Source organism: Dysidea avara, chromosome 5 (assembly GCF_963678975.1).
Source record: "Dysidea avara chromosome 5, odDysAvar1.4, whole genome shotgun sequence".
Classification (NCBI taxonomy): domain Eukaryota; kingdom Metazoa; phylum Porifera; class Demospongiae; order Dictyoceratida; family Dysideidae; genus Dysidea; species Dysidea avara.
Genome location: NC_089276.1, coordinates 39087548 through 39101964, shown reverse-complemented (window position 1 = coordinate 39101964; position 14417 = coordinate 39087548). Strand labels below are relative to the sequence as shown.

Below are 14417 nucleotides of genomic sequence, written 5' to 3'. Positions count from 1 at the left end.
TATAATGTCACCTCTGTGTGATACAGTTATTAGTGCCAACATATTATAGTGCTTGGAATCAGGTATGCTGTGTTACACATATAACTTAGTATGCTCTAATACATGAGTTACAAATCCATTTGATGAACAGCAAGACCCAGAAAAGTTGTATCCATTTTCATCTTGCCTGGCTATAACCACATGTCTTCCTAAACACCGTTCATGGTACCCCCATGAGCAACTATTGCACCTGACCTATGGAATCCATACATTAATTTGTATGCATAACTAGACCGCCTCACCATGTCAGTTGTATCATCATCCAAACTAATTATTCTACAAGATTGACAATAGTCATCCAATGATTCTAAATAAACAAACATTATAATGCATGTGACACATCATAACTCATCGGTATAATACAACAGACGATGAAAAGAAATCTGCTGGTTCACCAAGAAATCCAACTATTCATCAAGAAGTTATTTAAGCTAATATAGATACATTTTACCACAACATGAACAAACACGTACATGTTTACTTAATGGTACAAATGATACAATGTGATGATGTATATCGAACTGATTGCTGAAGCAAATAATAGGTGCATAATTATAATTTTTGAAGGAAGCCATTACATGCATGGTGCTAGCTACCACAAATCAACACCTTCCACTGTCAGCAAAGATACATAAAGGAAGACTCAAGTAGGTCCATGATGTTCTCATTATATGTACTGCAGTATGCCAAATTAAGGTACCAAGCAACGTTGAACAGTGAAGAAATCAAGCCCGTAGCAGGGGGTCTGTTCCAGGTAGTTGTAAAGCTGAGTACCATGTACAAAATACACACATGGTCTTACTAGGGGATCTGGAGGCATGCCCCTACAGATTCCTTCTGAGATCACTTACTGACTGCTCTATGAGTGATACCCGCAATTACGTATCTTGACGTAGCGTGCATTATCTGTGATGTCACAAAACAAAATGGCCGCTGTAGTGTGGGGACTTTGTACATGGAGGCATTGGGCGAGATGGTGTTTCCCTATGATAGCGGTTATAAATTCGAATAAGGGTGAAGGTGAGGCTTATAGTATATAAGGCAATTCAAATAAGCCTATTTGGGTGCGATTTTAAATTTTTTGGTCTGCTTTCCTTGTTGGAGCTCATTTTGCACTGTCACAGTACATGTACTACTTCTTACCTTTATTATCTCGTGGTTCCATTTGTAAAATATACAGACAACATTCATTTCGAATACTGTGCACCAAAGTTTCTAAAGCCCCCACACTAACACGGCCATTTTGTCAATTATGACATCAAATTTTGTAATCGCAACGTCAAAAAACGTCATTGCAGATATCACTCATTAGAACAAATGACTGTCTATTAGAGTGTCGCAATCTTTTTGCAAACTAATATATCAGAAAATTGATAGGTGGGCTCCATAAATTGATAGGTCGATGGGGACCACAAAGGTTTGGTCTCTTACAAAAATATCAGCTAAAATCCAGCCTGACTTGCCCTTCACAACTTGGCATTATTACAAACTTGGGAACCGGACTACTTGTTCAGTACAGAGTATTGGTATCACACATCTCCACAACATATGACTAGTGGTTATAAATTTTGTGATGCTTGAGAATATGATAGCATACATAATTCACTATACTTCCATATCTCTGCAAGTATTTTCTTGTAGTCTACATGCCCATTTTCAGTTGAATGCACACGCGGCTCTACTATGTCATAAAATTTCTCAACTGTTGCAACTAAATGATGGTCATTCTCATTCTGTAATTACAAAATTTTGTGAAGGGCTGGCACAAAGTTTCATACCCTTCGTTTGTTCCAACTTCAGCTCTGGGTAGTTTAACAAAACAAACTTCTTTGTTGTAGTAATGAAAGGCAGGGCTAATTAGAACATCACTTCTTTCCACTCCATTCAAAACGGTCTGATATCAAACATGATCTTCTGCACCTTCTCCTCCGTTACTGTTTTGTTTTGCTTTTTGGAGGTGTGATTGGACCAAGATATTTTCTTCTACAGAACCTTTCGAATAGCCGGCTCTCAGTGACCCTCTTTTGACGTACCTCACAAACTCATAGTGAAATTCACACCTCGCATACACTGCCATGAGGAAATCTCGTGATCCAACACTTGGAACGACAGTAGGTCGGCAACCGATACAACAGGCTGTACGTGTTGCATCTCGCCTTGCCATATGGCAGCACGATACCTGCGCAATTTATAAATTGTTGCGCATTTTATGAATTCACAAAATGCGCAGCGAAATTTATAAACTGCGCAAATTCACAGATTGCGCCTAACAAGGGTAGCTGAAATGCTGTGAACCAGCTGGACAGACGGGACTTGGATTAAAATTTTCACTACTTTTACCATAGGTGACAGTGGCGTAGCCAGCCCTTTATGCTTACCAGGGCTAACCTGTCAAATCTGAATCTATTAGTAACTTGTGTAGCTCTTTACAGTGTGCGAAGCACACTCAGCGAAATGCGAAGCATGAGCTATCTAGGGAGGTCTGGGGCATGCCCCCCCCCCCCCCCCAGAAAATTTTGAGATTTTAGGTGCTCTCAGATGCAATTTGCATTAAAAATCACTCACTTGGGATAGAATTTTGGAGTGCAGAGTATGTAGATAATTTAGCTAGTATAATTGAGATATTTGTAGTGGCATCAATACTATTCAATAACGTTTACAAAGTATGTGATCTATGTAACAGCTACAAAAATGTCTAAAATGCATTAATTAATTTTGTGACCTATCATGCTAGTCACTATTATAGTATTATTAGTTTATAGTAAATATACAATAGTTTACAATACAGTAAATGAATTCATGCTTACAGCAGCTATAGTGTAGTGTACACTGCATGTATACAGGGGTCGGGTGAATGACTAAGATTCCTCGATGTAGACTATCATAGTAACTATAGCTGAAATAAATCAAAACAAGAAGTGAGTTAAAGTGCACTGACATATACATGTGTGTAGCTAATTTTAGAACTGCCTTCATGAACTTGTGCTAATTTTATAAAAATACAACCAACTATAGCTGAATGTATTATACATGCAGTAGTTATTTTAATACAATCCTTGTGTTTTTGTCTATAGAAGCAAAGCAATCAACAACATCATCAAGAGAGAGTTCACTTGCAAGCTTCTTCTCAATGGCAAGAATACTAAGGTTCTTCAACCTTTCCTCACCCATAGATGCCCTCAAGTATGTTTTAATTCTCTTAAGAGCAGAGAAGGACCTTTCGCAGTGAGCAGTGCTGACCACCATGGTCATGGATATTTGAACAGCCTTAATCAAAGTTGGAAATGCACTCTTCAATGGAAGCAATTCCAGAAAAACATCACGAACATTTTCCAGTTCATAGTTAGCTAAGGTTTTTTTTGCTAAAGTAGCCTCCATAGACAAGCTGTCATAGTCTAAGTTATACCCAATAGCAAGAGGCTTCAGGGTGGATGCATCCAAAAATGTATTTGATTGTGGGTTGCTTGAGGAGATTGCCTTCATGAGTTTGATGTTTTTGTCACTAAACTGATCCCTGAGTTCCAGTAAGAGAGAATCTAAAACAGAAAAATACAGAACAACCTTGTAATTTTGACTAGTTGACAGTGTATCTCTAGTTCCTATTGATTGGTACACAATTCCATCATCAAAATGACGAGGTGTTTTTCTCTGTCTGTGTGGCTGCACTGGATCATTGATATCAATGCTGTTAGCTTCGGCTACTGATTTTGCATAAGTAAACAACTTTTCCCATTCAGTATCTGTGAGGAAATGCTGCAAGGTAGATTCAGTAGCTGCAACTAAATTTGCAGCTTTACTCAAATCAATCTGTGTGCTTTGCATACTATCAGACAGGCTTTTTGTACAAATTAAAACTCGATCAAAAATAATCAAAGATATCAAAAATTTAAAATCTTTAATCTGTAAAAGCAAACCATTGGCTTCAACAGCTTTTGTTCGGTCAGACCCCTCTGTAATTTCTTCGAGTGTTGAAATCAATGAGTCAAACGTGCAACAAATAGCATTTACAGCACCATGTCTACATGCCCAACGTGTATCACTTAGTCTTTGCAACTCACGTGTATATAGGCTTATCTGGATGCAATCTTTTCTGTGTTGCTACAAAGGTTGTATGTGCTTTTGATGCAGACATAAAAACGTACAAAGACTCAAGGAGGCAAAAAAAATCATGAGCTAGCTGAACTTTTTTTGAACAGTCCACAAGCACAAGATTAAGTAAGTGTGCATAACAGTGAATGTATATGGCACTAGGATATCTGTCCTTAATTCGCTTCTGCACACCAGTGCAGTGCCCGCTCATTACAGATGCACCATCATATCCTTGTGACACCATCATAGATGGATCTATCTTATGCTCTTCCAAAGCCTGTATAATATATGTAGATAAGCTCTCAGCATTAATACTTGCAGCCTGAACAAATGTAAGGAATCTTTCATTGATAATTCCCTCTCTATCTACATATCTCACAACTATAGATAGCTGTTCTTGTTTACTGACATCTTTTGTCTCATCAGCCATCAATGAGAAAAAGCCAGACAGACGCACTTCAGCAGAGATTCTATCTCTGATCATTTTGCCCATTATCTTCAATATTGAATTCAGAATGTCTGGGGATAAGTAAGTGGCATTTTTGGTCCTTTATCAATGCACTCTTGGACGATTGGATTGTGTTTGGCAATTATAGAAAATATTTCAAGAAAATTACCTTTGTTAAGTGAGCTTTCAGATTCATCATGCCCCCGAAGGGCAATCTCAAGGCGGCCAGTCAGGAGCAGTGTTTCTGCAACACTTTTTAAGTAATGCCTATTGTTATAAATTTGTCTATTTCTAGTTGAATCAAAGTGATTGCAGATTAATTTCCCAAGCTTTTTATTTTTATTATAATCATTCCATGACTGCATGGCTAAAGTGTGGGTCAGACATTTTGCATGACCTTCTAAAATTCCAGCCTTGCTCTTACCAGGTGCATGTTTCCAATCACTGAAGCCATCTTTTGTGAATACATCTTCATTTTTTCCTCCTTTGGCATTAAAGTGACGACAAGCAAAGCAGAAGGCAGCATCTCTTTCCACTGAATATTCCAACCAGCTGTGAGTGGTAAACCACTTTGGATTGAATGATCGATTTTGCTTTCCCATCTTTTTTGTAGGGTAGCGAAACATTGATGGACTTGGTTGCACAGGACTGTGATCTGGACTTGAACTTATGTCAGATGGTGGACCAGAGATTGGTAGCTTTTGTGACACAGTGATTGGATAAACTGCAAAATAGATAATTCATCAGTTATTTTGATACTCACATGATAATAAAAATTATATTACCCATTCAGCAGTTAGCTTATTCATAAGTTCATAACTAACCAGGTGCCTCAGACTCAGTATCTGAATTGTTCTCATGGGTCTCATTGGGAAAATCAAGCTCGAATTCTTCAGTCACCAAATCAGCGTCCACTTCAGTAGCTTGGCTTCCTGCTGTCTCAATTGCCCGCTCATTGTATAGTGCCAAAGGATACGAGTCAGACTCACGTTGTACAGTGCGACTCTCACGTGGACTGTCAGTTGTTGCATTGCAGCTGTTAGCTGCAGCTGCCACGCAAATACTACTGCTAGTCGTGCCATTTATCAGATCGACACATTCATTACTAGCTTCGTTATTGGTGCTCTTCCTTCTTTTGTTCTTGCAGTCAAAAAGGGTTAGCTGGCCTACAGCTAAAGTTCGGCTTGACGATCCATGTTTTGACATCATCAACTCAAGTGAATATAGTTGTAATATATGATTGTGGGTTTAATTTACGTCCCAGACTCCACTAGTCTGGCGGCGCCCGCCCCTTCGCATAGAGTAAGGGTCTGGTATGCTTAGTATAGTGGAGTTGTACCGGATTACCAAAAACTGGTGCAACCAATCAGAATGCTCCACGTTTAATCAGCGCATTTTTGTTTATGTTACGTCAGAAGAATGAATCAAATGCCCTAACAGTACTGAAAGAAACAAAAGGAGTTAGCTAATAAAGAACAAAGAGAAGAAAAGTGTTATTTCGGGAAGGGCTTTTCGCCTTGTTTGATACGCGAAAAACCCGGGTTACGCTCTGATTTCCTAGGTAGGGAGACATGTCTATTCTATAAAAGTAGACCAATCCACTTTCGCCTGTGTAAAGGCGAAGGAAGTTCAATATCACTGCCACAATTTTGAGTGAGGCACTTCCGTTAAGACTATTTTCGTTACATCATTACATTCAAATTAAATTCCTCCAGAACTACTCGGTGATACTAAGCAAACCAGACCCTTACTCCATGCGAAGGGGCGGGCGCCGCAAGACTAAGACTCCACCTCAACGGTTGAACCCAACCAAATGAGCTGCAATAGAGTATAAGTAACAACTGGGAGTGTAAGTACTGTCAATTATGTTGTAAATAAGACTCAGTTTCAACTTTATCCATAATATATGGTATATACAATCATATAGCTAGATATAGGCCACAGCTTAGTTAAGAAACTTTACTAGGGCTTTGTCCTCAGTTACCCGGGCTTTATGTTCACTTACCAGGGCGTAAGCCCGTGTCAGCCCGGATGTAGCTACGCCTCTGATAGGTGATGAACACCACATGGCATACATGTAGTAACTGGTTGCTTAACGATACTTACTAGGTCACTGTTGCCAAAATAAATGTACTTTTGGGCTATAGCAATGGTTGCTAAGTGTGGTTGTCTTTTGAAATGATTGTTTTTAAATGTTTTTGCTTAGCAACCATCTAGGACGGTGTTTGTCCAGAACCCATGTTAGCAAAAAAGCAGCCTGTGTAAGAGATATGAAGGCTGTATAAGACCTGTAATTACTTTCTGGGTAAGTAAGATTTGCTTCTAGGTGGGTTGTTCGTGCCAGCTTAAAATATGGGTGAAGCAAGTTTTTGAATGCGTTGTGAAAGCCTTTCACAATGAGCTGTACAGGAGTAAAACAACCGGAAAAGGAATATCTAGCCTAGTAGACTACAAGGAATAACAAATTTATTTGTGATGAAAGGGGGCGTGTCCTGTACTTATGCAAACGGAAATGAAGGGCAGACTTGTGGCTTTCTCAGTTTCTCTAAAGAATTTGTATCGGGAAACACAATAGGCAGATTATAAAACACTCCTGTGCATAATTTGTAGTTTGAATATAGTGTGAGATGCACTAGGACTATTCCAAAAGAGTGATTTTCGTCACGTATGGTATTTCTATGCTGGTTTTTCATGGCCTTGTTTTTTCAGGTATGCACCATTTTAAGAGCAAGACTTACTTGAACAGTACTACTGTACTATTTCATACAGTGGTTGTAGCAAACCCACATTTGTTTCTTAGCTGTTTGAAACTTGCTTAGGGTATATCCTAAGTGTATATGGCATCCACGGCATGGCATCCACCCAACCTTAGAATATTTTCCGCAATGAAAATAACCTCTATGGAATAATCCTAGTGTATCTAGCATCAAATCGACCAGAAGATACTTACAAAAGGAATTTAAAAGAAATCTCCCTGACCAAAATTTAAATAAGTTTACAAACTTTCAACAAAGATAAGGGACATTAGTGTGCTCCATAAATTTTAGTATAGGTATTGGTCAGTTGTGGTTACTATCTTCACCTGGTAATTTTCATCATTTAAGCACCATGTCAGCAAGGTATGTGTAAAATTAGTCTTATTGAATTTTTTTTTACAGAACGCCCTGGGAAGACACCCCCCAATAGAAAATAAGACAACATGTAAGGAAGTACATTCTGTATGAAATACTTGACACTGACAGCGAATCGAAAATGAACTCGCTGTGGCAAGTGCAGTGGTTGCAAGAACCCAAACTGTGGAACGTGCCCTGAATGTTTGGTTATGAAGCAGTTTGGGGGACAAGAGCGAAAAAAGAAGGCTTGTAGCATGAGAAAATGCTCAGCCCAGTCAGTTGAAACCATGACCTCTGCAGTTCATGGCACAGGTACATACATATGTATGTTTATGTTTTTACTCAGAAAGGATGGGCATGTGCATGAGAGCACAAACATTTGTATTGAAATCATTCCCAAAGTCCTTGTACAGCATCCCATAGTTCAGCCTAACAATGATTGAAGAAAGTGGTACATATATAATGCTACAGTTTGTGGTTAAAAGAAGTGGACACCGCCAACACATCTTCACAGAAATGAGAAGCCTTTTCACTTGTTTTTATTTGGATTCTATAGTTTTTCACAACTAAATGTAATATCATGGCTATTGCCAAGACTTCTTATTATGTCATCTTTATGTTCCCGTTAGTAATATGGAATTAACTCTAAAAAATCGCTGTGCTTATAATAGTGTCCATCCTCTCTGACTTTTACTTTACCCCACCCAATTCAGTTTATTCCAATTAACAGACATCTCTCAAAAAGACAATAAGAAATTATTAGAAGTAAGTGTGTAGATAAAATAATATTAATAACAAATGTGACTGAATTTTTTACAAAACCGTCAATGTACGCACTACATTACTTATGTAATAAACAGCATTTTAAAAAAATTGGTAAAAAAACTGAAGTTCTACAAAAACAACTTACACAAGTATTTATCGCCTCACTAGTTAGTGAATTAACACTCTACTCCACTAATCCTGGGTACCATTGGGTTTGCCTGTCCACTGGGAGTTTGGGAAGCTTTGTTTCATCTCCGTACACAGATTAGTTTCCAAGTTACATCTGTTTGTTTACGTTGCTGTGACAAAAGAATTTACTGACGATCTTTGCTCAGTGAATACACCTTCCTTATCGAGGACAGACGTATATATTGAACACTAACTATACCTCAGTAGATTGACAAATTCATGGTGAACGTTTCAACTTCATACATCATTGCATCAGTAAGTTATGATTGTACACAGCTCAACTTATGAGGCTAAAACTTGGCAAGCCCATTCATCTGTTCCTATAGATAACATAAAACCAATAAAATAAAATTTTAATAGTGTGCGTACATTGACGGTTTTGTAAAATTGGGTCACAAATGTATTCAATGATGTTTAGAAACCTGTAGGCACAACAAAGTTGTCACTTGCACCAGAATCCAGTAATCTAGCTAGTTTGGTCTCCGAGTCTAAGCCACCATCATCAATGCTAACAAACATTACAGATTTCTTGAAAGATCAAAATCATAAAGTCCACACTGTGGCTGCTGATGACAACTGCATGTACCGTGCTTTGTCTCATCAATTGTGTGGCAGTGAGGAAAATCATTTTTTATCTACGTAGTTTGTTACTGCAAGTGGTCAAGGGTAACAGTGATATTTACAGCAAGTACTGGATTGATGATATGTCTTGGGAGTTGTTTTATTTGACCAACATGTAGAAGACATTGGAAAACCTGGAATTTGGGGGACTCAAGTAGAACTTCAAGCGTGTAGTGATTTTATTAATCTGGATGTATATGTTTGTTCACACAACGCTTATGGTATTGTCCGATGGGAAAAGAAGGCTACTCCCAAAAATTGGATGAATCAGATTCCCCACAATCTATGTACAACTACAAGATGTAGACACATTGAACTGTCTTTTAGCAACAGCCACTACAACAGCGTTGTTTCCACTCAGGATGAGGTGCCACCACCTACTATCTTAGAGCAACACTGTGATGCTGTTGTGATTGATTAAGTTATACGTATAATAGAGCAGCAATGCAGAGAAACTAAGTAACTTCCTTGTATTTCCTTTGCTTATTGAAATGTTATGTTTGGTCATCAAAATATTTACTTTGAACGATTTATTAGTACAGTGGAGCCTGTGTTACTGGTCACCTGAATTAAGTGGTCGTCCTCATATAGCAGTCAAGGGACGAAAGTCCCGAATATCTTCCCATACAAATGCATGCGTTGTGGTCTGTATTGATCGGTCAACTGTCTAATGTGTATACCAGCCAGTCACAAATTCTCTGAATCTCTGTATACACTATACATACATGTAACTTCGACTCCATGTTTAGCAGTCACTGCCTTATAATGATCAGCTAGTGGTAGTTTGTTCGGTAAACACTTAATGTACCATTGGTATACTGTTTTAATTTACACGCAATTGTTATACTTTAATGAACACTTCATACCTGTCAGGCTTAACATATTTATTAGCCATTGGAAACCAGCTGACCTCTTTTGTAACCGTACCACTGACGCTAAGTACTGTTCTATGGAATGTTGTGGTTAGCGGATGTCTCTTAATATTCTTATGATGGTCGTAATCACTAAAATGCTGCTGACCGTTCTGTGCAGGTTTCTCTAGCCACCTATACATATAAATGCCATTGATATCTGGTCCCAAGGTTACTGTAACAAACAGGTTCCACTGTAGTGTTGTTGTGATATAGGAAGTTGGTCACATATCATTTGACGAATGGAAGTGTTGTGGTACATGGAAACTTGCAAACTACACAAGACAAACATGGTATTTTTGTAAGCCAGAAGAAGTTTAGTTGCACTGGGGTGACTGTTTGCATTTTGATATAAAATTAAAAAATATGCATATTTCAGCTACTTTTAATTAATATCAACAATTACAGTGAATTGATGGTTGTAGGTTCACTCAAGCCCACCAGAGAGAGTCAAGACAACCTTAGAACAGGCTAGACTGATTTTAGACATGTTTTAAGATGCAGAGTTTAAAAACTGATACCCACAGGGACATCAAATATGTTAGAAGTAAACTAAATACCTACTGTAATTAATGTCCACTTTGGGATCAAAAAAATTCATGCAATATAGATAAGGCAGCATAGCTAATACACCTATCAATATTATTGAGCCAGCCACACTCCCTTCTTTTCAGGTAAATGTGGGGTAATAGCAGGTGCTTTGATCCGGTTTGAACCTAAAATTTCTCTCACTGGTAGGGCATTTGACTACCACAAATTTATTTTGGTGCTGGACACTGTAAAGCTGAATAATAATAATATTAACTGGTTGCCTTCTGTAAGGAAACCTGTTTTCAAAAGTATTTTGAAATTATTGAGAATTAAAGTCAAATCCTAGGGACCCGCCGATTATGCTGACATAATTTTGAGCATAATAGGTACCTAAAAGCATTGAGCATAATGCCAGCGTAATAGGTTAAATATTTGTACGATAGTGTAAACTCTTGCTGGAAAAATGACAATTGCAAAATAAGATCGATATACTCTAATAGAGCAGTCAGTAACTCTAATAGAACAATCATCAAACTGACTGTTCTATTAGAGTATATCGATCTTGTCTCTTACATGCAGGCATGCAGCAAGAATTTATTATTTGTGTTCCAGCCACTAATTTTTTTCTTTCTATATAGTGTTAAACTAGTAGCAAAGCATATGAACTAAGGCATGAACATTGAGCATAATCGAGCATAATAGGTAAGTATTGAGCATTAATTTAAGCATAATAGGTGAATTTTTGAGCAGTGCAGCATAGCATAATAGGTAAAATTATGAGCATAATCGGCGGGTCCCTATCAAATCCCTACTGCCCGTAAGTGGCAGTATTGACAGGTATATTAGCAGAGTCTAAGCCCTGGTAATTTGGAGGGGGGTAGGACAAGGCCACATCCACGCATAATAAAATCGTGTAAGTAGTGAAAATATTCATGTGAGCTGAATGGTCTCTGTTGAAAAAGTAGGGCAAGGGGCTCAACAGGGCTCGATACATAGTTCAGTTCTACTTACAGTAGCTTATTGTTTGCAATGGTGTGATTCAGTCAGAAAAAAACAGCTGTTACAAAGTAATTAGACACACAGTGATGGTGATTAGTGGTGGTCACGACTTTCATGACAGCAGAAGCAGTACCATGATCATCAATGATCATAATACAATAGTTGTTGCATGATTTGTTACTTTCAACAGTTGGTATTATTATGTAAAAACTAAATTAAAATATTTTTGTTAGCCTTTCGTTTAGCACTTCGTAGTGCACATGGTCCTGTCCTACCCCCCCTGCTGGTAACTGGAGCACAATTGATCTGCATTCATGTTTAACCGTACATTTATGCACCTGTCATTCATAACCCCCAGTACGGGATATGTAGGGGAGATCTTTGCCCACAAAATATCCTCTAGTCTTGTGCCCAGACAAGGGTCTAGTTGACACGCAATAGAAACACTTGACTGGGTTACACAAAGCCACATAACATTACTATGACATCACATGTTACATAATCAAGGCCCATGACCTACTCCATTGGGGATAGGCGGTTTCTGCTTAAGCTGCAAGTGGTAATGTAAATACCATCAAAAACTATTGTCCACAGGAAATGATAAAAACATGAGTTTTAGTCACATGAAATATATAGAATACATTAAACGCATTCTTGATTCTGATGGTGACTAATTTGGTCAGTTATAATCAAATTTTTTCTATTGTGTGTCACCAGACCAACATGGTCTGGGGAGGAGAATAAGTATCCCCAGGTGTAAAACGTTTTCCACTGAAAAGTTTTTCATTTTGAACCTAATGTTTCATTTCAGTTTACAGATGATAGTAGAATTCCAACAGGGGGTCTAATATAGTGGGTTCAAGGAATTGTCAAATTCCCACCCTGGGAGTATGGGGTTAAAATTGATAGGTGCATTATAAACCCCAGGTTCATAGATTTAAATCTATCAGTGGTTTGACATAGGGAGCCACATTTCTGTTACAGTGATGTAAAAATTATGCTTCAACTCACTTAAATAGTCCACCTACAACAACAGAACCAAGTCCTGCAATACCAGTAATCAACACGACCAGAGTTCTGATAATAAATTCAAACCCACAATCATAAGGTTAGCTCTAACGCACCTGTACACCGGTGGCGCGTACTAATCAGGTACCTCGTTGGGATGGTGATCGTCATCAAAACGTATCTATCTCAATTGCACAATCGAAGTTAATATCCTTTACTATAAAAAGGTACGGATGGTTCAATTGTACTAACGTGCAAGCGGCGTAATTTTTCCATACCGCGCTATTATTGTTCGGAGGCTTCGCGCAACTTAGCGCTAATGACTACGAGCAACGCTTGCAGGGCTACAATGCCACCAGCGATTGGCTATCGCTTTGGTGACAGTAGCCCGACTGTCACCGTCCACCGGTAGCAATAGCCTTTCGTGGCTCTAAGCGCCACCGGTATACAGGTGGCTATAGAGCTGGCCATAAAAAAATGAAACTTCCCCTTTGATGTCGGCAACTTCGATCACGAAACAATCGTCATGGATTTGCTTCACTGCTTGTGTGGTAGTTACTAGTGACACGATGAGTTCAACTCCAGAGTTTCAGAGGGATAGCGTAAGTGACGGGTGAAGGCCGAATTTGACAACGTTCGTTCTTGTAAAATCCTCACGTAGTGGTCGCGTCATATATTTCTGCGGCGCGCGTTTCTGCTTTACTGGCCGCGCGACTCACTACCGTGAGTCTTGATATGGTTGGTGATGGGTAGTTATTGTCATTGCCAGCAGGTTGTGACTTTTTTTTTTTTTTTTTTTTTTTGGTCTTCACCTTACAACTTGGGTCAAGGGCCCCACTTTAACTCTTTGCCCTGAGCCCCTTAATTTCTCCGGGCGGCCCTGTATACAAGCACACTCATTGGCAAGGTAAACTGAAATACGTGCGAAACTGTACAAGAAGTTACAAGTACTGGGAATTTTCTAAAAGATAATAGATGTACGATTTGGATCGGTATTCCAAAATCTTATGCAGAGTAGATCAAATATGCAAGCACACTCATTGGCAAGGTAATTAATATGTGTACAGGAAGGTCAATGTCATTTTGTAAACCAGCTACTGAATACTTAACATACACCACATTATATTGTTTCTGATTTATGACCACAATATTTCATGAAAAATTGGTCCGTCTTGAATTACAAAATCAATTGTAGCTCACCACTGTGTTAATATTTTAAAATAAAACCATTCAAAGCATCATAACTTGGACATTTTAAACAATGAATTGCACCACTTTAAAACTCAAAGAATAAACTTTCATTTGGTATAATTATTTAACAGCTTAATTTGACAAAGTTGAATTAGCCATATATGCATGTCTCTTAATCTTTGATCTACCAAAAGGTGCTGATTAGAATTTTCTGTGGATACTTACATTCACTTGCAAATTTTCAGCTTGGGGTCTCTATGGGATCACGAGACAGGTGCTCTTATGTAGTGGTGCGTGTGGTATTATAGCAGATATCCCATGCAGTATTGCACACCTTGAAGCCCATTCTGCTAACTCGGGTTTGCAGACACACAAGACTCTTTGATTCAATTACAAGTTAAATGTACGCATAAACAAATTGTGATAAAGACATGTAATACAAGTTTATTACTGTGGTGTTACAGTTTGGTAGCAAAGTCACTTCTTTTTTGTCAAAGAGTACACACAATCTAA

General features: G+C 38.4%; 1 long non-coding RNA gene and 1 pseudogene across 1 annotated transcript; both read right to left on the bottom strand.

The window, feature by feature from the left end:
• Positions 1 to 61: 61 nt before the first annotated feature.
• On the bottom strand, positions 62 to 2208 carry LOC136256334 (uncharacterized). The gene is made up of 3 exons (XR_010701454.1): positions 1818 to 2208; positions 282 to 346; positions 62 to 234 (listed from the first exon to the last, which is right to left on the bottom strand). It is a non-coding gene; the product is annotated as an uncharacterized lncRNA (long non-coding RNA).
• Positions 2209 to 2963: 755 nt separating this feature from the next.
• LOC136256498 (zinc finger MYM-type protein 1-like) lies at positions 2964 to 4629 on the bottom strand (annotated as a pseudogene).
• Positions 4630 to 14417: the final 9788 nt, after the last annotated feature.